This window comes from Anolis carolinensis, chromosome 2 (genome assembly GCF_035594765.1).
Source record: "Anolis carolinensis isolate JA03-04 chromosome 2, rAnoCar3.1.pri, whole genome shotgun sequence".
Lineage (NCBI taxonomy): Eukaryota > Metazoa > Chordata > Lepidosauria > Squamata > Dactyloidae > Anolis > Anolis carolinensis.
The window spans coordinates 199,163,573-199,189,531 of NC_085842.1; the positions used below are offsets into that span (position 1 = coordinate 199,163,573).

General features: G+C 40.1%; 2 long non-coding RNA genes across 4 annotated transcripts; one reads left to right on the forward strand and one right to left on the reverse strand.

Annotated features, from left to right (window-relative positions):
* The first annotated feature begins 5,030 nt into the window (after positions 1-5,030).
* On the forward strand, positions 5,031-9,824 carry LOC107982390 (uncharacterized). The gene is made up of 3 exons (XR_010003218.1): positions 5,031-5,234; positions 6,915-6,999; positions 9,684-9,824. It is a non-coding gene; the product is annotated as an uncharacterized LOC107982390 (long non-coding RNA).
* LOC134296466 (uncharacterized) lies at positions 9,788-25,959 on the reverse strand. 3 transcript variants are annotated; one of them, XR_010003216.1, is made up of 6 exons: positions 25,355-25,543; positions 24,646-24,731; positions 23,968-24,036; positions 12,037-12,199; positions 10,640-10,772; positions 9,788-10,087 (listed from the first exon to the last, which is right to left on the reverse strand). It is a non-coding gene; the product is annotated as an uncharacterized LOC134296466 (long non-coding RNA). The 3 variants fall into 3 exon arrangements; XR_010003215.1 differs by lacking the exon at positions 25,355-25,543 and adding an exon at positions 25,684-25,959 and having other exon boundaries at positions 9,793-10,087; XR_010003217.1 differs by lacking the exons at positions 23,968-24,036; positions 25,355-25,543 and adding an exon at positions 25,684-25,959 and having other exon boundaries at positions 9,795-10,087.

Consider the following 25,959-nt stretch of genomic DNA (forward strand, 5'->3'; position numbering starts at 1 on the left):
TAATAAATTATATTAAACTTTATTTGTATTCCGCCCCATCTCTCCGAGAGGATTCGGAACGGCTCACAACAATAAGTGGCACAGTGTTTTGAATGTTTGACTATGAGTGCATCTATATGTGTCCTAAAATCTGAGGCCAGTCCAGAGATACTTCTGGGATGGGTTGGGGTGGAAGGTGGATACAGTACGCTACCTCTATTTTGAGTGACAGCAAGTGGATTCCAGACTATTCAAGTGATTCAGTCCTTTGCTGTTGCCCTGGCCCCTGGGTGGCCATGGAGCTCCAATAAAGCACCTGGTAATTGATGGGTGCTTTGATTGACATCAGTAAGGATGACTGGCAATACCCAGAAGCTCTTCAGAAGTCAATGGCCATCTGCTGCAGCAATGGGAGGACAAGACAGGCCTGAGCTGTCCCATTTTCTCTGATGGGAGGGTGATACCAGCCTATATGGATGGTGGACCAGTTTGGATTTGAGATGATCCAACTGTTCACACTCACCCCAAAGTGTAAGTATGTCCCAGAGTTTCAGGACCTTATCAGACTCGTAGTGATAAAGCAAGGGACAGAGGAGGGAACCGTATGGCTCTGTTCTCTGCTGTCGGGGCCCATCTTCTTTTTCCCATGTCATTTCCCTGTCTTTCCCTACATCCTTTACACTTCCTCTTACCTTCTTCAATGAGGAATCAAGAAAAATGCATGTGGTACCCCGTCGCTTCCTTCACCAGATGAGGGGAAACATCAAATTAGCACAAAAATGTAGAAAATAGCGCTAAACTTACCTATATTACTGGCACTGCCCATGATGTAAAATTTTGTCAAAATTTGTGGTGGCCAATGTGAGATGCTGCAAAAAAGGGGCATGGCCAGCTCTGTGTTGTGTGAAGAACTGCATTGGTGGCTATACAATTGCCTAAAATATGAGGAGACCAGTATGAAATTGGTTGAAAACCCCCACATCTAATGAAATCATAACACCAGTTTTCTCTGTTTTGGCACTGATATCAAGAAGATCAGTGGCATGTCAAGGGAGCCTCTTTTGACTTCAGTATGGTTGCCAATTTGGACAAATACCAAGAAAGAACAGTTGAAATTCATGATCCACAGAAAGTGGCTATTGCAAAGTTGTGTTCTATCTAAATAAGCCTAATAGGCTCATACTAATAATGCCATTGATTTCAGTTAACTTGCAGATCATTCACAATTCAGAATTAAAGAAATTTGATACAACTGTAACTACCATAGTTCTAGTCTATCAGAACATGGGATTTGCAGCTTGTTGTCCCAGATCTCTTTGACAAGAGTAAATATATTCAGGATTCTGTAACATTGACCAATGGTGATTAATGTGCTGTCAAATTGCCATAATTCTGCAGTGTGGATACAGCTTTAGCCATGAAGTTCTATGCAAAATTAATACATTGTCCACATTCTTAAAATTTAAGCTACTTGAAGGTGTATTTTATGAAAATTTCTGTTTAGTTATATCAATCCTGACTTTATTTTAGTGATATTATAAAAATGCTTGATAGCTATGGTTGAAATTAAAAGTAACATAAATCTCAACATAAAAATGTTTGATGAACATTTGTTCTTCTCATCTCTCCCATACTTGCAAATATGTGGTTTGGGAAATGTTCAATCCATGTAAAGACAAGCTTCTAGGACTCAAATAAATGAAATCCCTTACAATAAGATATACCTGGTAAACATAGGCCCCTTCTACACTGCCCTATATCCCAGATCTGGTCCCAGATTATTTGCTTTGAACTGGATTATATGAGTCTCCACTGCCAGATAATTTGGAATAAGCAGGCCTAGGATCAGATTATGGGATATAGGGCAGTGTAGATCCAGCCTTGGATATCAATGATAGGACTCCAGTTGAAGTGGGGGACTTGGTAGGAACTCAACGATGTTGAACTCTCATGTGAATTCTGGATCTATTTAGAATTCAACCTAAACAGGAGTGAAGAACCAGGGATTGTTGAATTCCAACCATTAGGGAATCTGGGGATTTTAATTCAACAGTCTCTGAGGGGACACAGCTTGATCATGGGACAAAGTGGGATGATCTTTTCAATGAAACTGGGAAAATGACTTTTTCCATAAAAGAAACTTGAGCAATCTCACTATCAATTTTGAAAGAACAGTAGTAGTGGGAAACAGAGAGGTTGACATCCACATGAGTAACCAAAATGTTTGTACATATGTTATGGCAAGGATTATATGTGGTGATCTTACAATGTACATTCATTCTCTTGTGATGTTTTGTCACACTATGTTAATGAATTAGGAAAATCCCAAAGTCTATTTCCTTATCTTACATCGATATTACAGGTAGCATGGGATTCTAGAGATTATGCAGATAATAAGTCATTGTTTACATTTTGGATGGCATGCCTATATATGGTATCAAAAGGCAAAAGTACATGTAGACTTTAATCAACATTTTATAAGACGAGCCACACTAAGGATATGGAACAAATATAAAATTAAATGATGTCCAAAAACCCCATTATTGATTTTAATGGAAGGAGTATTTTATAAATTAGATAAGAAGAAAGGAAAACAACGGATTAGATACAGAGATTTAATAACACATGAAGATGATAAATACAGATTTAAAACTCAAGAGGAATTGATCGATGTAGGACTTCACCTACAGTGGTACAGCTGTTGCAACTGAAATAAAGATTTACACTAGACAGTAAAAAAAATACTGGATTGGAAAGAGAGCAATCGGAATTTGAAAAGGAATTATGTACAGTAGAGTCTCACTTATCCAACGTTCTGGATTATCCAATGCATTTTTGTAGTCAATGTTTTCAATATATCGTGATGTCTAACATGTTGTCTAACATGATGTTTTGGTGCTTAATTTGTAAAACCATAACCTAATTTGATATTTAATAGGCTTTTCCTTAATGCCTCCTTATTATCCAACATATTCACTTATCCAACATTCTGCCGGCCCATTTATGTTGGATAAGTGAGACTCTACTGTATTAATGAAGAACACCTTTTTGGAAAAATATAAAAAGTATTGCTGAAGATGGAAATGGAACCAGAACTAATAGGTTCCCCCTGACGTTAAGTCCAGTCGTGACCAACTATGGGGGTTGGTGCTCATCTCAATTTCTAAGCCGAAGAGCCGGTGTTGTCCGTAGACACCTCCAAGGTCATGTGGCCGGCATGACTGCATGGAGCGCCGTTACCTTCCCACAGGAGCACTACCTATTGATCTACTCACATTTGCATGTTTTCGAACTGCTAGGTTGGCAGGAGCTGGGGCTAACAGAGGGCGCTCATTCCGCTCCCGGGATTTGAACCTGGGACCTTTTGGTCTGCAAGTTCAGCAGCTCAGCGCTTTAACACACTGTGCTAATATAGGGCACAAATGGGCACAAAATCACAAGCAACATAGCATTAAATAAATGGGGGGAAATGTGGACTATTGGCTTAAAGGAAATTCTGTGCTATGACCTTTTTAATAAAATGATGAACAGGTGGCACCTGATTTCAGCAAAACTTGCTAAAATGTATAAGGAAAGAAACAATAAGTGTTGGAAATGTAAAGAACAAGAAGGATTTTCTTCTAGACGTGGTGGCCTTGTAAAAAAGCAAGGGAATTCTGGGGCAAGGTACAAAAAACACTGCAAGAATTTTTAAAAACAAAACTACAATTAGAGCCTGAATCATTTTTATTGAGAATGCCAAACGAATAAGCAAAACTACAAAATATTGCACTACATGATAATAGCAGCACAGACAGTATATGCACAACATTGAAAGAAAGCAGATGTCATTGCACTATTCTGTTTTCACTTATTACACTGAACAATGACTAAGGAAAGGCTTGGTCCGACATCCACATTTTAAATTTTTTTCTGAAGGTCAGGAGGGAGGGAGTTGATCTGATTCCACCGCTGAGGGGCCACCACTGAGAAGCCCCTGTCTCTCATCCCCACCAACTGAACCTACAAAGGAGAAAAGGACCGAGAGCAGGTCCTCCCCAAAAGTGGTTCATAGATGGAGATATGTTCAGACAGGTAAGCTGCATTATTAAGATATAATGCAGCTATGTACTAGATCTTGGTGTGAATGATGCGGTTTCTTGATGCAGTTGGATGGCTTCTCTTAGCATTCCTCACTATTGGTTATGTTGACTAGAGAAGCTAGGAGTTCAACAACACCTGCAGATCTCCATGATTCCTACTCTTGTACTAGATCATGTGCCTAGATTTATGTGTGGGCTCTCTTACAGTCAAGGTAAATGAGTAGAAGTATCTCATGACCACAGGGGAGCCTCCGATGGCCTAGGGGATTAAAGCCTTGTGACTTGAAGGTTGGGGTGCTGACCTGAAGGCTGCCAGGTTCAAATCCCACCCAGGGAGAGCACGGATGAGCTCCCTCTATCAGCTCCAGCTCCATGCGGGGACATGAGAGAAGCCTCCCACAAGGATGGTAAAACATCAAAAACATCCGGCCGTCCCCTGGGCAACGTCCTTGCAGAGGGCCAATTCTCTCATTCCAGAAGCAACTCCGGTTGCTCCTGACATGGAAAAAAAAATGACCACAGGAACCTTGCTTCCACAATATAGAGAATATCTCATTTTTCATTCTCTGATTAACTCTTTGTCTATCCAAACAAATGAGCAACTGAAGCAAACTAAAGGATTAGCATGAATCCCTGGTATGTCGACCTCATCACACTAGAACATACATCCATTTTAAATCCACTTTCTGCCTCCTGCAGAATTCTGGACCTTGTAATTTGGAGAGAGGCTTTTAAATTACTCAGCCAGGCAGGCACTGGGCCTCACAAACTACAAACTCCAGAATTCTACAGAAGGCAGAAACTGGATTTAAAGTGGATCCATGCTCTAGTGTGATGAGGTCATAGACACCATAACCTCATCTTGATGAGGAATCCTGTCCTTACTCTTCCCAGACTATTAAGAAAATACATTAACAGATTTGCCTTTACAGCTCTGAATAAGGTTATTAGCTGAATGGGACTGGTTGTGTGAATCAGACATGTGGTTTTGGGTTCATGCCAGTGTAGGGGCTCGGCATTGAGATCACTGATGTCACCTGACACTGATTCATGCAACAATGGACAAGCCAATAGGCTGAAGGAGAAGGACTGTCAGGTACAAATAATGACTGGTGTGAGACATCAAAACCAAGGTGCCACACTCAGTTTTGCTAGAAGGGCAGCTAATGAAAGGTAAGTTGTATGTTTCCCTGATCAGAGTTACTTTGCACTTTCTCTTGGCATATATAGTAAAAATATCTGCCACTACAGTGGAGAAGCTAATGGTCGTTAGGGCTTGGGTTAGCCACTAGATATATTTGGAGTGATGTATATCCTAAAATGTATACAATTGAGACCTCTGATGGGGTCCTTCTATGACTCTCAGCAGTTGGAGCAATATATTGTGGGAAGATTTGGTGAAAGGCCTCCTTTGCCTTGGTTCCTGTCTTCTGGCATAGAGGACCCTTTGGAGGTTCATTTGGTACCTACATCACTTTTATTCTGGTGCTAAATCAAAACATGGCTTTTTATAAGTACAGTAGAGTCTCACTTATCCAACATAAACGGGCCGGCAGAAAGTTGGATAAGTGAATATGTTGGATAATAAGGAGGGATTAAGGAAACATCAAATTAGGTTATGATTTTACAAATTAAGCACCAAAACAACACGTTATACAACAAATTTGACAGAAAACGTAGTTCAATACCCAGTAATGCTATGTAGTAATACTGTGTTTACAAATTTAGCACCAAAATATCATGATGTTTTGAAAACATCGACTACAAAAATGCGTTGGATAATTCAGAATGTTGGATAAGTTAGACTCTACTGTAAAACCTTTCAGGCATCATTTCATATTCCTTAAAAAAACACTTGGTTTTAGGTATTTTTACCCTGTTAAGTTGTTTGATACATTTTATTGTTGTTACTATTGAGTATCTTCATGCTGATTCTAACATACAGCAATTCTTCAGACCTCTTCTACATTGCCATATGATCCAGATTATCAGATCAGATATTCCACATTATCTGCTTTGAACTGGATTATATATCTAGGTAAAGGTTCCCCTCTGACATTAATTCTAGTTGTGCCCGACTTTGGGCGTTGGTGTTCATCTCCATTTCTAAGCTGGGGAGCCGGCATTGTCCGTAGACACCTCCTAGGGCATGTGGCCAGCATGACTGCATGGAGCCCCATTACCTTCCTGGTACCTATTGATCTACTCACATTTGCATGTTTTCAAACTACTAGGTTGGCAGAAGCTGGGGCTAATACCGGAAGCTCACTGCGCTCCCCGAATTTGAACCACCAACCTTTTGGTCAGCAAGGTCAGCAGCTCAGTGGTTTAACCTGCTATGCCACCAGGGGGCTCCTTATATGAGTCTACACAGCCATATAATCTAGTTCAAAGCAGATATTCTGGATTTTATATGGCAGTGTGGAAGGGGGCCAAGGCAAATCCATCATTTTTTTCTTGGTAGGATTTGTTCTGAGTGGGACTGTTTTTTCCTTTCTCTGAGGCTGAGAGAATATACTGTAACTCAGGCTCCTTCTACATAGCCACATAAAATCCAGATTATCTGATTTGAACTGGTTTATATGGCACTGTAGACTCATACTGTATAATCCAGTTCAAATCAGACAATCTGAATTATCTGATTTGATCATCTGGATTATATGGCAGCGTAGATCCAGCCCTATTCCAATGTTCAAGACACTATGCCACACTGGTTCTCTTTGATAAGTTTTTAGTCTGTTCAAACTATTTAAATTGTTTTCACTTGTACAGCACTCTGAAATCCCATGATATAGGATAAGATAAAATGTAAATATTTTAATTAATAAACACTTTCTTTTGGTCCCTCATCAGAAATACTAGCTACACGATGAAGACCATTGGAATATTGTTGCTCTTGTTATTTTTCACCATGAGTTTCTCTTGGCAAGTGCAAAGTGTAAGTACAATTGTTGCTCAATGATCACAGACTAACAGCTTGATCTTTCCATTTAAGACATGGATTCTTCATCCATCTGTAAGCTTTTCTTCTTTCTCAATTCAATGACTGGAGATATTTGGCTGGAATCCTGTTGCTTAGTTGAAAGTAGAGTTTACCCATTGAATACTTGATTGCCAATACATAGGTCTCAATCAGGGCTGTAGCCAACGGGGGGGGGGGGGGGTTGTTAGGGGTTCAACACCCCCCCCCCCCAAATTTTTCAGGTTTTAAAAAACCTGGTTTACTCATGAATTTTAACTGGCTAACCAAATCCTCATGAGTGTCCACTAAAGTTTATCTGTTTTGAGTGTCCACTGAAGTTTATCGATGGAGCCTGATTTCTAAATTATTTTGTATTATGGAACTATTCTTCATGATTTGCTAAAAAAAAAAAAAGTCCCCCCCCCCCCATTTTTTTCTGGCTACGGCCCTGGTCTCAATACATTGAGCTGTCATTTGTGGGGTTGCCATAAATCGAAGTTGACTCCCTGGCAGTTAAAAACAAACATGGACATCCTATTGATTTAGTGGATATGCCAGTCAGAACTAAAAACAAATATTATTTAGCCCCCTTGGATGTACTTGCAGGAAGAACATCCAAATTGACAAGAATGCATAGTACTCACCTTCATTTTACGTTGGCCTTTCTTTGTGCCTTTCAATCGTTTCAATGCTGGAATACCCCTCTGAGACCCTTTTCAAATTAGAATTGGATCCAAAGGACACAGATAGTTTTCCCACCCTAACCTTGATCTAATAGCCTGAACTTTGGATTGCTGTGAGTTTTCTGGGCTGTTTTCCAAGAACCTCACAACCTCTGAGGATGCTTGTCATAGATGTGGGTAAAACGTCAGGAGAGAGTGCTTCTGGAGCATGGCCATACAGCCTGGAAAACTCAGCAACCCAGTGATTCTGGCCATGAAAGCCTTTGACAACACAGTCTGAATTTTGTTTATGTGGTAATAATAGTCCATAGTTTTAACAACAAAGATACCTGCACAAGCAGAAATTCCTGCCTGATGCTTTTTGGTTTGGTACTGTAATATGGCCTAAGGGCTAATCCATAAATTTACTACTACCTGATGCCCATATTCAGCAGCAAGTTGCTTTTCCTATTGTTATGTAGAGATGCATGGTGTTTGACAGAACAAAAAGGATTTTAGAATGGTTGGTGCATATTAGTATGTGAAGCAACTACATCAGCCAGGAGAGTCACAACCAAAGTGGCACATATTGATCATTTTAAACATTTTCATAGGCCTGGGCTGTGGCGCAGGCTGGTGAGCAGCCGGCTGCAGCCAGCTGCAACAAATCATTCTGACCAAGAGGTCATGGGTTCGAGGCCAGCTCGGAGCCTGCGTTTGTCTCTGTCTCGGTTCGATGTGTTTATGGGCATTGAATGTTTGCCCTATATGTACATAATGTGATCCTCCCTGAGTCCCCTTCGGGGTGAGAAGAGTGGAATATAAATACTGTAAATAAATAATAATGATCAGTTGGGGCAAAGTTTTTGGGATGTGGAGATGGAAAGTTCACCTTTAGTGTTGCCAGTGGCAGGGAATGATTTCCCCCTTCCCTTCAGAATGGTATCTGTCTCTTTTCCCCAAATTGTTCAGTAGTTTTATGCATTTAGGGAAACTCCTGAAAACTGAAATAACTCTATCTGTTTTTATAAACTATATTTTGTTCTGTCTTCACAGCGCTATGTTCCAAGAAAAGGCTATGGCTACAAGCCATTTTATAACGGAAGATATACATATTGCTTTGGGAGACCAAAATATTGCTTTGTGTATTATTTTGTTCCTGTCCACAAGCCCCCACTAAGCACCACAACAAAGAAACCTGTGACAGTGACAAGGGTCCCAGATGGGAACAAACCTACGAAGATTCCCACATTTCCTTATATTCCCACACCTAAGCCAGAGATAACGATACTGAATGGTGAAACATCTGGAGACCCTAACAGTGGGCGAGGAGATAGTGACCCAAGAATTAATAACTAGGTAAACTACTTTGCCACACAACTCTACAAGAATGACACATCCATGGCCATACATATTTAAAGAATGAATGAAGCTGAGGTATAAAGATTGAGATTGTGGTTCAAAGGAGGGTGATTTATCTACTCCCTTTTCCTCATTACAGATGTCTTCCAGGAGCTGCTATGTATATCTGGGGTTCTGCTATATTTTTTCCAGAGGTGGGGTGGGGCAATTGCAGAATGGTATGTGATGTCAATAAATGTGCATAGTGTGTGACACAACTACACACTGGCAAACATTCTCCATGTGTGCGCTTTATTGGTGAGCATCATATACCTTGGGCAACGAAGCCTAAACAGAACAGCAGAAACTCCTGGCAATGGCTCCTTGAGCATGCCAAAGGGGATTGTTTGCAGTGAATGATCATACTTGCTTGGCTGCACAAATAGATTTTCCATGGTCTTGCAGTGATTGCATATGGGCAGTTTTCAGGACACTGTGGGCTAGATCCAACTTTTGCAAGCCTTGTGATTCTCATGAGATTTGGAAATCTCTTGAGATGACCTACTCTTACTACAATGGGTGAGAATGTGGAGAGGGATGCAGTCTTGGGGGAATGCCTTCCAGATATTGACTCTCACCCCCTTTCTACTTCCACAGCAAGACAGAATGTAGCTCATACTTGAAACAAGAGCAGATGGATACACCATGGATTTGAATTATGCAAAGGGAGTTTCATCAACCCTGCTGTACCGATCTTCATCTCAAATAATTGATACTGTTATTAATAAAAGCCATGACCTGTTTTTACTCCCACACAGTTGTCTGGGTTTTTTTCAACACAAATGTGACAGGATTACATTAGGCTCACATAAGAAGCATCACATAAGTTCACACAAGAAATGTCATGCACCCCAAGCAAACAGAGGCACTTTGCAGGTATGGCACCATTCCCAGTCTCAGCCATTTTCATTTCTTTTGCAAAGTGAGTAGGCAGTTATTTTTTTTTCAGAAGAGTGTTTGTGTCAGTCATTTTTATAACTTCTTCCGTTGGTTTAAGACTCCTAGGGGGAGCAGAAAATTAATTTATTCCAAAAGCCATGGGCAAAACAGAGGCTGAACATATGGCTCATTTCACAGGTTCTACTAGAGTTGGAGAAAAATATTTTTTTGGAATCAAAGCTAGGAATTAGTGGTGTGACTGATTACGGGCCAACAGCAACTGTCATCCCACACTTTCCCTATGGATATAGGTAATATATTGTTGCATACCTTCTACCCATTTCCATTGTATGGCGAACCTACGATGAGGTCTGAAAGTATGTGACTCATCCAAGGTAACCAAGAAGGTTTCTATGGGCAAGTAAAGAATCAAATTCTGGTCTGAAAATCATAACCTAATGCTCAGTGTGCAACATCTTGATGGCTCTCTTATACGCATGTCTTTTGCAAGTACTTTTAAAACAAAAAGGAAGGGTTAACTTAATTTTGACAGCTACATTCTGAATTGTGTCACTGCTGTGGCCGTATCCTTTAAAAATATCTGAGGGCTCTTTCAGACAGCAGCAGGTTTTAGGGAGGGGCAAAAAATCCTGGGACTTCAGAAGAAAACTTACATACAGAAGAAAACTCCACATACAGACTTGTTGGTCCTGGGATTTCTGCCTCTGTCATCCACATTTGCTGCTTTGTTGCAAGATTTAGAGGCCTCCAAGATGGCCATCGCAGGATGTCCGCCAGAAACATCAGCTTAAAAAAAAAAAAAAAACAAGATGCGGATATGCGGATATGTAAATCTCTGGGAAAGTTCTGTTCTTTGTCCTGGCCAAAGAAATTTTGCCCTCCAGACATTTCATGAAGTATCTGCCACACAAACACACTTAATGGGGTAGGACCACTTCTGCCCAAGTCAACACTGCCCAATCAAACAGGAACACACACTTTCAAGCCAGGAACAAAGTTTTGTTATTATTGGCACTTTTTACAGCCTGGCTGCCTGGCCATCTGTCCTGACAGATTTGGTTGTGTACTTTTGTTGTTTTAATAAGGTCAGCTGGCTGATCAATAAAATCGTTTTGCATCAGTTATGCACTTGTAGCATTGAAAAACAGGGTGCTGTTCCTGGGTTATACATATCTGTTTCTGATTGCTCTTTTTGTGAAAAGATGTACAACTTTAACCCCAGGGTGACAACTTTGTCCTGGCTAGAGAAACTTTGTGATCCACATGTTTCATGATGTTTCTGCCACACAACTAAAGCTTGTGGGGTAGACCACTTCTACCCAAGTCTGCACTGTACAATCAAACAGGAACACACACTTTCAACCAGGAACAGAACTTGGTCATTGTTGCAACTTTTTAGAGGCTGCTTGGCCATCTGCCCAGACAGATTTAGAGGTGTACTTGTGGCATGGGATAACAGGGTTATACATGTCTGTTCCTATTACCTCCTGCATGACCCTGGTTCTAGATATTTACATTCCTCTCCAGCATGTCCATGTCCCAGCAGCCAGTAGTAAGTTTTTGCCATTTGCTTAACAGTACCCATGTTGTCAGCATAAACACAACAAGAAACTGACATGTATAGCCCAACAACATCATCCTGTTGGCACAAGTACACCATGAAACCTGTCTGCACAGATGGCCATACAACAATGTCTGAGTAATTATAGTAATGATGACATTCTGTTCCTGGGTTGAAAGTGTCTGTTTCTGTTTCGTTGTGTACTACTTACTGTGAAAGTACTTGTCTCACCCTAGGAACTTCGTTTTTCTGCCACAAACTTCATTAAATAGGTGAAGAATGAAGTTCCTCTTCCCAGGACAAAGTTTTTGCCTTCTACTCAAGTGCCACCTTCTTTTTAAGAACCGACCAATCAGGAACAAACATCTAAAACCCGGGAACAAACCCAGATAAAAAATTCCTTGCTTTCCGATTGCAGGGACATACAGACATGCAAAGATCCTCATATTCAGCTCAAAACCACAATATTCCTGCACCTGGAAATCTTACGTTTTTTGCCTTTCGTAGCAATTGCTTTTGTGTTTACAGGGAACCACGTCTGGCCACTCTCCTGTTTGCTGCAGAAGCTCCTGGGATAAAGGTACTGTCTGGATGGGCCCCGAGATCTCAACATGGATCATCCATTCATCACATCTTCTTAAGCTCTAAGATTCTGCAAAGAATTAACAGTAAAAGGAATTCTTGAAATCGAGTTAGTAATTATATAGACATAAGGCTACTATCTGCTTTATGGAAAGGTAGAAAGTGAAAATATTGACCTTTAGTGAATCACCTTTTTGTTCCGTTTTCCTTCTATGTTTTTTCAAGGAAAAAAAAATCCATGTTCTTTCAATTGTTCTTCATTCTTTTTATGTGATTGAAAAACATTAGCTTTCCCAGCAATTCAAAATTATATAAATGTTTCTATAAAATCTAAGGCTGGCATCCTATTCGATTATTACAATGTTGTACACTGAACTTATGACATCACAGTTATTCCAATTCATGTTATTAGTGCTTGCACAATTACAATGATCAAACATGCTCCCCTAATCCTACATATTCCCAATTCGCTTCTGACATGATAAATAGAGAAAAAAATGTAGAAAATTTTAAAGAAGAATGGAGTTTTAACTATGACTAACTACACAAAGAAAAAAATGAGGCCTGGAATTTAACTTAAGGCTTTTGTTAAAATAAGTATCCTATGTAGAAGTAATATTTAAAGTAGAAACGTATATTACTGTTTTAAACCATGATGGGAGTTTCTTCCGCATTTGGTGGATGTGTAAAAAAGCCACCAAATATTGGAAAACCATACACAAAGAATGTCAAAAAATCTTCAAAATGAAATTTCTCTGAAAACTGGAATATTATCTTCTAGGAATAATTGACTCCGAGTTGATCTTAGGCCTGGATAAAGATATATTATATACGCATACGATCACCGCTGAAAGGATCTGCTACTTGAGGAAACCCCTGAGATGGACCAATGGAGAAACAAAATGATGGAGATCAAAGACATGGATAAACTAGCATTTTTATTAAAGAAAAACTGGGTAAATTCTGTGAAGCCAACAAATTGGGACCTCTACAAAGAATATATCAAGGACAGGGGAAAAGAAATGGCCAACAGACCAACAAAAAAAGTTGAAAAGGAAAGGGAATAGGAAAGTAAACATAGATCCACTGAAGGACTCATAAGGAAAACAAATAAGGACTCGCAATGGATTAGAAGGGAAGTCATACCAATCGGTGTGTGTGCACCTGTTTTTCTTGGGTTTTGTTTTATTTTGTTGTGTTGTTTTTTTGTGTTTTGTTGTTTTTTGTGTTTTTTTCTTTTTTTCTTTTTTCTCCATTCTCTTCCTTTTTTTCTCCTTTCCCACCTTCTGTCTTCTTTTCTCCTCTCCCCTCCTCCCTCCGTCCCTCCCCTCCCTAAACCTTCTATCCTCATCTATGCTAGGTATTTTTCACCCAACAGTTTGCTTATTATGTTAAAAACTTCAATAAAATTAATTGAATGAGAAAAAAAATAAAAGTTTCTTTTTTATTAACTAGAAAAAGTGTATGATATCTATAATTGCAATCTGGCCAAATGACAGTGACATAGAAGCCTTTTTTAGAATTCCGTAGTTTTGTTTAATGTAGATTTAGTATGTTACTTGTAGAATATGCATATGTGTGTACATTTTTATAGGTTGTGACATTTGTTATACCTTTTCTTCTTTTTTGTGGTCTTATTTCATTTGATATTTGCGGTATTTATATACCGCCCTTCTCAACTCCGAAGGGGACTCAGGGTGGTTCACAGTGCTGGCAACAATTCAGTGTCCTCAATTTTTTTTAAAAAGCATAAAGGTAAAGGTTTCCCCTGACATTAAATCCAGTCATGTCTGACTCTGGGGGTTGGTGCTCATCTCCATTTCTAAGCTGAAGAGCCGGCGTTGTCCATAGACACCTCCAAGGTCATGTGGCCGGCATGAAGCATAAAACATCAAAATTGACCCTCCCCTAATAAAACATTAAACATTATTAAACACATCACATAAAATATCATATATCACACAAAGACAGAGCCGTTGTCCGTAAACAGTCCTGGGTCATTGCACTTTCAACTATACCCATAATGTAGCTTTATGTAGGTAAACTTTGTATATTATTCAACATTATTTGCATTGGGTTTATCACTTCTACTGCCCAGATAAAATGTTCCCTTCTCCCCAGTTGCAGAAGTACAGGAATCTACAATCTGGTATAAATGATATATGTTTACATTTCTCTCACAAGAACATTGTATAATAAAGGGACACTTTAGTCAAAAATGAAATGTTCCCAGAATAAGTCACATTCCATTTATTGTTATAATGACTTTCATTGAGTAATATAGAACAGAACAAGAGGAAATTGATGCATTTGCCTCAGCACCACACTAGAGTATTTGCCTTTATTTCCTGTTAGTCTATTGCCCATGATATCCTGAAGACTGCAGACAACATGAATACCAGCTTAGGAAATCAGAAGCGATCAAGAACTTTCCAACAGGAACAATATCTGCTCTTCCTAACATAGCCCACCAGAGGGAGGGAAAACACAAGATACAGGATAATCTCAGACTTCTTTCTGGTTCTGTTAATGCAAATAAAAGAAAAATCTTGTTACTTTTGCTGTAACTAAGAGGAATTGTTCCAAGAGCAGTACTTGTAGCACATTAATTTAAGATATCAGTGCAAACATCAAGAAAAACTTTTCCAAAAGGATTTCAGAAGAAAGGCAAATAAAAGGCCTTGAGCTATTTTGATGCTTGAATTTACTTGGATGTTGTTGTGTCAAGAATCCAAAGATCATACTGGAATCCTGTCTCACCTAACAAGCAAGTCACACTCTCTGCCTGATTCAGATTGTCGAATTATGTCTGTTTTTCCTCCCAGCATGCAGAAACCTATCAACTAACAGCCTTTATCTGACAATCATACCACCTACTTTGCATGTTTATTGGATGCCTCTCCATTCCAGTCCACTTTCTTTCTTTGCATCCCAGGGCGTATCCAGACAGCCCCTTCAAAGCAGGTGTTCCTGCACATTAAAATGGGCCATCCAGATGACGTACTAGAGAAAAATGAATTCATTCGCTACAAACCCTGGCTTGCAGCAAATTAATTCGATAGCCCATTAAACACACACTTTTCTGAAAGGGCCGAGTCTAATGAGCTGTGATCCTATGTGGATAGCCCCATGGAAAGTCCGGGAACTTCCCTGTGACCTGTTCAAACACCCATACTGCACCTTTTGGGTTCTTGGGGCCCAGAAGGTGCAAGATTGCCCCCTCCCAGTCCCCAAACCCCTTTAAAATGGGGGGAAACAGTAAAAATAACTTACTGGCTTCCATTAGTTCTCACAGCACAGTCCCTTGGATGTACATTATGTGCAAAAAACCCCGGGGGGGGGGGGGGGGGGGAGAGTGATATGACCCTTGGTTTTTTGTGCATAATGGTACATCTCAGGGACTGTGCTGTGAAACCTAACGGAAGCCGGTAAGTTATTTTTTCTGCTTCCCCCTCTTTTTAAGGCGTTTTGGTAGGGGGTGGGGGCTTTCTCTATGTTCTCCCAGTAGGTACCAGGAAGACATGTAGACAACACGTGCGAAAAGTGTGGGCTTTTGGGGCGGTGTGCAGACTACAGTCCGCCCCAACCCGGGTTTTTTAAACCCGTATTGAAGTGGACTTTATTGCTGTCCGGAACTGCCCCCAGTGAGTGATCATGAGTAAGGAAGGGAACTATGAATGTCTCCCAACTCACACTAAATATTTAACAAAATGTGACAGGCACAAGCCTATAAACAGAGGCTCTCACATCTTAGTATATGGGAGGTGGGCAAATTTTATGGTGAGAACCCAAGGGGATCCCAAGGCTTTGCCGTGTGTACAGTTTCTATTACTTTAGTGAATGTTTGTAAGCAGATCCCTGCCTGAATCAGTAACTGAGCCAGCAAGAATGAAGGCTCTTCTGTCAGATCAGGTAAGGGAAGAAAGAGGGATGGTGTTCTGACTTGTTCACTGAAGTCAGAAGTCCTACCATGACCTTTAGCCACACAGGCCTATAGCCAGGATTTTGATTTGGGGGGAGGGGGGCTGAGTCTGAGTGAGAGATGATCTACCCTAGCAGACCTTTTGTATTGTTACCCAATACCCCCATGCGTATGGGATATATTGAGCATGGTGATCAGATTATGATATAAATAAATATAACAGTTTAAATAATAAATGTAAGGCCATGAGAATTTCGGGGGGAGGGGGGGGCTGAAGCCCCTCAAGTCGTCCCCCCCCCCTCGGCTACATGCCTGCATGCATACATACATATGTTAGTTCTGAAAGGTATGCCTCCATTTGAAAAGTCTGTTAACCTTCAGTAATATGCACTGAACAAAATAAAAATGCGAAATGGTGACACACACCAAAATTATCAGATTGGATAATCATCCATCAATCTGTCTTACTCTCCAATTAACTTCATCGTCTCTGAATCTACCCCACCTAAAGGATGTGCTTCCACTTTGAAAATGGTTGAATGTCATGTGTTTCCACAACACTGGAAACAAGATGAGCACATTTTTTTAGCCATCTAGACAACCCCCAAGTCACTTATTTCTGAATGTCTAACCTACTAGACCCCAAGCAAAAACCAAGTAATTTAGAATCCTAGTTTTGTAGACTAACCATAAGCTACAAACAGAAACAGAGATAATTTAAAACAAGCCAAAAGAAAGTATCACCTCAGATTATCCCTGCCAAATTCAGACAGTCTCTGCTTTGATAAGCTAACCATAAGCCACAAACAGACACCATTTGTGGCATACAAGATGAGAGCATAAAATACTTTCAAAGCTGTGTCTCCAAAAACATGTACAACAGGCCAAAGGTCATGGCAAACCCAAGTGCCAATGCTTATATATGAATGGAACATTTCTTGGGGGTTGTGATGGGAATCAAGGGGTGCAAAGTCGGAAAGAAGTTAGTTTTAAAATCATCAGTTGCAACTGGATTTCAAGCTCCCCAAAATAGCTATTTATCATCATAGCTGCAATTTCAAAAAAAACACAATTATTCACTATCTCATTTCTCAAAAATGCTTTTTGTTATTATAATATTATAATATATTATATTATATTATAATATATACAGGCATTCCCCAAGTTACGAACAAGATAGGTTCTGTAGGTTTGTTCTTGAATTTGTGTGTAAGCCAGAACAGATGCATTTTAAGTGTAACTCCAGCCAAATATCTCTTTCAATAGATATAGGTATATAGATATATAAGCTTTGGATAGCATAGGGAAGGGTTAACACCCCTGTGGTATTTATTTGGCTGTCTGTGCCCCTGTTCAGAATATTTCAACTCACTTTCTGTCTCTGTGAAAATTCGGTTTTGAAAAATTTGACTTGTTGTGGAAATAAGGACTGGTGTTAAAGCTTCAGTGGAGACACTTTTTCCCTATGATAACTCTTCCAAAAGTGAATTTCCCTTCCAAGGGGTAGATTTCTCTCACTTCTTGTTGTCTCACTCCTGTTCTTAGTCAATTGTATGTCAAATGTTTGTAACTAGGGGACTGCCTGCATATATATATATATATATATATATATATATATATATATTCTTAATTAGTCAACATTTATAGTCTAGCATCAAATCATTGATATTCCTCATCTACCATTTTGGTTGACATAACCCTATTTTAAAAATGTAACAAGAATTGACAATTGCCCTACAAAATGAGTGAAGTTATCACCCTGTAAGTTGCAGTCATAGCCATATCTTCTAGTTTGAAAGAAGATATTCCATATTGTCTAATATTTCTGAGATGAAAACTGGGACATATGACCAAGCAGCAACATCAATGGGAGTTCAAGAAGGAAAGGTTGTTAAGGAGAGGTATAAGGAGTTTTTTTTTTGCTTGAGCCTACTAAGAATGGTGGACTTCTACTTTCCTCTTCCCAACTGCTGAGTTAATAAAATACAAACTATGTTTATTCTTTGAACTCAGTCTGCAAAGTGATCTCAGAAGTGCCCCCCTCCCCTTTCCATCTCTATTCCCGGGCTGTCCTTTCATTTTAGATTTTATCTTTATCTTTTTTGTCTTTCAAATCTATAATTGCAACATTCCTCAGAAATATGAAATATCAGAAGTGCTGGAAGGTGCGTATGCAAAGGTGTGATCACAGGACTATGAATTGTCAAACTGGCGCAAGTACAACTAAAGAGTCTGATTCTATCCATAGTGTTCTCTTCTGCACCAACATAGAAATCGGTTTTCCAATGGCAGCCACGAATAAAGAATGAATGTGCATCTATATATATAAAAGAGTGATGGCATCACGGCGATTCACAAAACAACAAAAGTACAGGCCCCCCAACCTCAAAATTTGACAACACAACCCATCATCCACGCCTCAAGGTTGATACAACAAAAATAAAAGAAAAATAAAGTCCAATTAGAGGGAGAGCAATATTTTTTTTTATCCAATTGCTGCCAGTTTAGAGGGCTAATCTCTGCCCATTTGGTTGCCTAGCAACCAAGGGACAGCCAGGTTTCAGTTAGGGGACAGGCAGATTTAGGCCTCACTTAGACTTCTTCCACAGATTATCTAATTTGCACTGGATTATATGGCAGTGTAGACTCAAGGCCCTTCCACACAGCTATATAACCCATTTAGAATCTTATATTATCTGCTTTGCACTGGATTATCTTGACTCCACACTGCCATATAATCCACTTCAGTGTGCATTTTATACAGCTGTGAAGAAGGAGCCTCATATAATCCAGTTCTGAGCAGATAATATAAGATTAGAAATATACAGTACAGTCTCACTTATCCAACGTAAACAGGCCGGCAGGATAAGTGAATATGTTGGATAATAAGAAGGGATTCAGGAAAAGCCAATTAAACATCAAATTAGGTAATCGTTATACAAATTAAGCATCAAAACATCATATTATACAACAAATTTGACAGAAAATGTAGTTCCATGCGCAGTAATGCTATGTAGTATTTACAGTAGAGTCTCACTTATTCAACACTCGCTTATCCAACGTTCTAGATTATCCAACGCATTTTTGTAGTCAATGCTTTCAATATATCGTGATATTTTGGTGCTAAATTCATAAATACAGTAATTACTATATAGCATCACTGTGTACTGAACTACTTTTTCTGACAAATTTGTTGTCTAACATGATGTTTTGGTGCTTAATTTGTAAAATCATAACTTAATTTGATGTTTAATAGGGTTGTCCTTAATTCCTCATTATCCAACATATTCACTTATCCAACGTTCTGCCGGCCCGTTTATGTTGGATAAGTGAGACTCTACTGTACTGTATTTACAAATTTACCACTAAAATATCACAATGAATTTAAAACACTGACTACAAAAACATTGATTATGAAAAGGCAGACTGCGTTGGATAATCCAGAACATTGTATAAGCGAATGTTGGATAAGTGAGATTCTTCTTTAATATGAAATAATTACTGGGATAGAATAATGCAGAACAATATAATCTCTAAAACCAGGACAGTAAATAAACAGGGGAATTCCACACAGGAAACAATCAGGGCCAGCTAACACCTCCCAACAAAGTATTCCCATCATCAAAGTCTGGCAAATCCTGTTTTCTCAGGGCCACAGACAGTAGAAGCATATAAAATATCGCAAACAACACCACTCTGAAAACAAGGGAATTCCAGACAGGAAACAATCAGGGCCAGCTAACACCTCCCAACAAAAAATTCACTCAGGGAGGAAACAGCCAGGCTTTAAAGCTGCAAGGCCATTACATCCTAATCATTTTTCCTAATTGCAGCAATCATACTTGCCTCCAACAAACAAAAAAACCAATCAGAAATATTGTATATTCACAACCTTTAGGAAATAATATCCCCTGATGGCGCAGCATGTTAAAGCGCTGAGCTGTTGAACTTCTGGACCGAAAGGCCACAGGTTTGAATTGGGGGAGCGGAGAGAGCCCCCACTGTTAGCCCCAGCTTCTGCCAACCCAGAAGTTCGAAAACATGCAAATGTGAGTGCATCAATAGGTACTGCTCCGGCGGGAAGGTAACGCCGCTCCATGTAGTCATCCCACATGACCTTGGAGGAGTCTACGGACAACGCCGGCTCTTCGGCTTAGAAATGGAGATGAGCACCAACCTCCAGAGTAATACACGACTGGACTTAATGTCTGGGGAAAACCTTTACCCTTGACCTTAACTACCACCAATTCCTCAATACTTTATTTCCCATACCACCATACTTCGCCACAGCAACGCGTGGCCGGGCACAGCTAGTTATATTATAATACAAATACCAGCCCTACAATTTCTAAGTCATGAGTCAAAATGGGATTGGTGCTCCTTTTCTTGCCACCAGACAGAAAACCTTTAATTGACAACACAAATCCAATTGGCTTTAGGAGATTAGGAGTACCTTGCAAATCAAATGTATGGTTTGGGACTAGCTCTAAGTCTATCATGAATCATATTTTTGCTTACAACAGACTTTCAGTGGATTGCCCATTTATTACACGTAATTCCGAACCTATAGGGAAGGCTTTAGCTTCTTCATGCTGTGGAGATAAGTTGAAAAAGTGAAATTATACACCATCAGTCAGTCCATTATTTCCTGCTGTATTATCACAAACCAATTAAGCATGCTTTCTGCATTGCTGATGCAGCATTCATTTCCATTACACTTAAACATTCTGAAGGACATTGTAGTCATGCCTAGACCACTAATTATAGTGTATTAGCCAATGAACCAGTTCTAGGTATGAGCTTGGCACAAGACGTATCTTGTTAAAATATCCCCACTGCACCACTTTTAAAGTAAAGATTAATTAAGGGAGGAGATTGGGGGCAAGAAGTGCAACCATTGAACCACCCCTCAAGGTGTCAAGAGATGACCAGTGATGAAAAGAAATGAACTACAAAAAAAAAAAAATACAGAATGATATAATTCATAGTTAGGCATTTTCAAATCCTAGGGAACACTTCAGCACTTTGTACATTCACTTTACTAAATGGTGTTACAATACATATCTTTGTACTTTTGCCTAGGCTGCCCTCCCATTTTATCTATTTTGCCATTAAGTGGTGGTCTCTAGACAAGATGCATGTGGCCTACCCATGCTGTTCTAGTGAGAAACGCAGGACATTAGGCCCAGTTTTAAAGGAGTGCATAACAATATGACCCCCCTCCTCCCTATATACCTCTGAACTTACTGTGGGAAAAAAATTGTGGCTATTGGTGACGCCTATTGTAATGAACTACTTCCACCTGAAGTTAACATAGAGTCACCCTAGAGGATCTAGGGCAGTGGTTCCCAGCCTTTGGGCCTTCGGTGTTTTGGACTTCAACTTCCAGAAACACCAGCCAGCTTACCAGCTGTTAGGAACTGTGGAGTTGAAGTCCAAAACACCTGGAGGCCCAAGGTTGGGAACTACTGATCTAGAGTAGGGGCCGGGCTGTGGTGCAGGCTGGTAAACAGCTGCTGCGATAAATCACTCTGACCATGAGGTCATGAGTTCGAGGCCAGCCCGTGGCGGGGTGAGCACCCGTCAATTAAAAATAAAATATAACCCCTGCTCGTTGCTGACCTACCAACCCGAAAGATAGTTGCATCTAGGAAATAAGGTACCACTTATAAAATTGGGGAGGCAAGCTTAACTAATTTATAACGTTGGAATGAGGAAGTGAGGAAGTGCCATCAGAGTGGATGATAAAGCAGCTGCTCCCCCCGTGGCCAGAATCGAACATCCCCTCAGGAGAAGGTTAAATTGCCTCTGCGTCTGTCTGTCTGTTGTCTCTGTCTTGGTTCGATGTGTTAATGGGCATTGAATGTTTGCCCTATATGTACATAATGTGATCCGCCCTGAGTCCCCTTCGGAGTGAGAAGGGCGGAATATAAATACTGTAAATAAATAAATAAATAAATAAATAGAGTCACCCTTTTGAGTTTTCTAGGTCCTGTATGGCAGTGTTTCTCAAACTCTGTTCCTCTAGATGTTTTGGACTTCGGCTTCCACAATTCCTATACCATAGAATAATAGAGTTGGAAAAGACCACATGGGCTACCTAGTCCAACCTCTTGCCATGCCGGAAAACACAAAGTATCCCTGACATATGACCATCCAGCCTCGGTTTCAATGTTTTCAAGGAAGGAGCTGATAAACTGGCTGGGATTTCTGGGAGCTCAAATCCAAAACACCTGAGCAGAGTTTGAGAAACATTGCTCTATGGTAATGTCTAGCAGAAGCATATCACAGAATCACCTAGATGTAGTAGAAAATTCTAATTTGCATACGGAGTTGTGTACCATATTCCCGAACAGATCTCCTTGAATTCACATTGATTTCTTGTATTCTAAACTGTAAGGATCAGGACATGATCAGGAATCTTGGAGATGTGACTTTGATAATGTACATTTTGACTTTGGACTATCCAGACTAAACTAGTGGTGCAATCGAACAGGTGAACTGAAAAACTGCTTAGTTTTATAAATGCTTCTTCACAGGATAGCAAGGTGGGATATTAAAAAATGATGAGATGACTACTGAAAGCGCTTTCCTTAGCCTTCAAAATTTTATCCAGGAGCTTGTGCCTGTTCTAGGCATTCTAATTTTTGTCTGATACTTAAAACAACATGTTGTGAGAAACCAACTCCAGGTACTCTTGAATGTTTTTCAGTCTGGCTTCTGGCCTAAATTCAGGAACAAAATTATCCATGCTATGAATTGGCCTCTATGGGGCAAAGGTTTGTGTGGTTTCTTCCCTAACTAAAGAACAAGTCTTACAACCTCATCAGATGGGGCTTTTTCCAGTGGCATAAACTGGTTGAGTCCTAGATGATCCACAGAGCTCACTGGCGGGGCTCTGTGGGTCATCTAGAATGGAGCCAGCAAAAGTTGCCACGGCGGCAACATGGAAGGCTTTCCGTGTTGCACAGGAAGTAATGTGGGGAAGCCCCAAGACTGATGCTTCCTCCAATGGGATTAGCTTCCTATCAAGTCAGGCAATGCGGGATGTGGGGCAAAAGGCTCCCCATGATCCCCAATGATGCGTGGCAATTCCAGTGGCCCTTGTGATGAGTTAGTGGGCAGTGCAGTGGATCTGCTCTTCAGATCCTTGGACATTAGAATTTGTTTAAAAGGTCATGACTTTCTGCCTACATTTGAGAGCAGGTTTCAAATATTACAGACTCTGTGACCTCAGGTTTATATTCTCACTTTGAGCTTATCTAAAAAGTAATATTTCTAGGTTTTGGGATTGTTCTTTCACACTGATTCAGATTCCAATGCTCATTGGAGACCATCTCTTTCAGACCTGCTTTGATAAACATTTCCCCTCTGATTGATTTTCCCCTTTTTGCAATATTTCAAAGTGGGGAGGTAGGGGTAGATTTTAAAATTAAAGCCTTTCATCTCTAGGGGTTAAATGAGAATCCTGACCTCCACCCACGCATATAAATTTCCTCTGAATTCTCCAACCATCATCTTCTGCTTCAGCCCAGTTATGTCAAAATGCCCTTGATTGTTATCTAATAATTATTTTTTCCCTGATCATCTGCTGACATCAATACATTTTATTTTTAACCTGTAATCTCTCCCTTTAGCCTTTGCTCTTCTGTTTTTTATTTTTGTCAAGTAAAAGGTATGGGAGTTTCAGATCCACAAATTCCTGAAGTAAAATTTCAAATAGGTACCTACAAGTTATAGGCAGAATACAAATACAGTAACTAATGTATTGTTCTATTATGTATGAATTATATACATGTACATTAGCTCTTTTAATAATTTTCTATAGCCTCTGAAGGAGCTCTTAGACAGCATATATATAGATCAAAATAGGATGGGCTGTTCTTTACCAATAAAATTATCCATCACTTTAGTACCTAGAGTTGCATCTTGTGGTTTCTTCCTTAGTCCTCAAACTATTGCAAAATCACACTCTTCATGGTAACCTTGAGAAAGGATAAACGGAAAGACCTGGTAGCATCATGCAAAAAAATATATGTAAAGTTAGATGCCTCTTTTTGTTTTTCATCAAAAGGCAGCCTTTGATGTTGCAAAGAGTGAAACAATAGAGTGACAACAGCTGCTTAATCTCTCTGTTCATCATATCGAAACCATGTTTCCTCCCACAAGCTGCTTTTCCATGCACAAAGGAAAAAGAAAGGTACTTTCTCTAAAGATAAGGAATTGTATTTGAGAGTGAAGACAAAATGCAAGAAGGGTAAATGTTAAGTAGTAGAAGTGTGCAATTCAGCCAAAAGCCATGCAATTTCGGGGTCCATTGACGGCTAACCTCTCATTCTGTTTACTAGAAAGTTATTAAAATTGGGAGAGGTGTTGCCATTTTCATTTGGCAAAGATTCGGTCCATTGGTTACAATAGGAAATTTTAAAGGCTCAGTTCTCAGTCATTTTAAGGCCTATCTGCATGAAACCTACCTCAGTTTTAGACCCCATATGCAACTACAGGCCTGCCAAGTTTCAAAACAATTCACCAATCTGATTTTTTAAAGAATTATTTTATGTTTTTACCATAACATTTTTTAAAATAAGACATACCGTAAGGGAGGGTTCTGGAAATTGTAGTCACTGGTTGTGTCCATTCTCAGCCAATTAGAGCATGAACACCACTGGGCTTTTTTTGGCTGAGAAACAGAGAGAGAAAAAAACTTCAAGTCTCATCATACTTTGAGAGGAACTCAGAGACTTTTCAATTCCCGCCCCATGTAAGTGCTGCTGGGTAAGGGAGTTCCCAGCAGAGTCCTCTCTGGAGGAGGAGCCTAGGAAACTTTCCAAAAAGAAATGGATGGACGCTGCTGTTGCCAGGGGAGGGAGAAAAAGACATTGCAATAATTCCATCTTCTCCAGGAGCCCCGCAGCAGCCCCTGCCTCAGGTATATTGCAGACTTTATCTCCTCCAGTAGCCAATAAAATCTGGCTCTCTTAATCTGTTTTCCTGGGCTTTTCGGCTCCTTCCTCCCCATTCTGTTTTCAGAGATTATATAAAATGGACCACCGAATATTACAAATAATTTTCATTCAAACTGATTTGGGCCCAAGCCTATTAAGTAGGGGCTCTACACTGAGCAGATTAAAAAAGGTAAAGGTTTCTGCTGATGTTAAGTCCAGTCATGTCTGACTCTGGGGGTTGGTGCTCATCAATATTTCTAAGCTGAAGAGCCGGCATTGTCCGTAGACACCTCCAAGGTCATGTGGCCGGCATGACTGCATGAAGCGCTGTTACCTTCCCCCCTATTGATCTACTCACATTGGCATGTTTTCGAACAGCTAGGTTGGCAGAAGCTGAAGCAACAGCGGGCGCTCACTCCACTCCTGGGATTTGAAGCTGGGACCTTTCGGTCTGCAAGTTCAGCAGCTCAGTGCTTTAACACACTTTGCCACCAGGGCTCTAATAATCAAAAACAGATTCAAAAAACAGTTATACAAAATTCAGATAAAACCATATCTGAATATTTATAGCCTGCTGTAAATATGCCCTGGAGAAGCCCTGGATCTGGCATGTTCATGTCAAATCCTGAGCTGTTGTTCAGGTGGCTCAGCAGTGCATCTGACTCACTGAAGTGGACCACATCTTACCTTCTCCATGTTGCTGCCACTGCTACTTCTAGTCAGCTATTGAGCTTGGTCTGTTCTGGCTCTTATAGGTTCCTCTGTTGACATCAGAACAGAGCAAAAAGAAAGAAGGGAGATGGCATCGTCTTCTTGTTGGTTACGTGTGTGCCCTGTTCTAACAGCAGAGGCACTTGTGCAAACAGAAAGAAGGAGGACAGTTCACTTAGTCATGCTGGCTCCTCTGTCAATATCAGAATGAGGTGCCTCTGTGACCAAGGAGAAGAAAGGGATTTCGCCCCT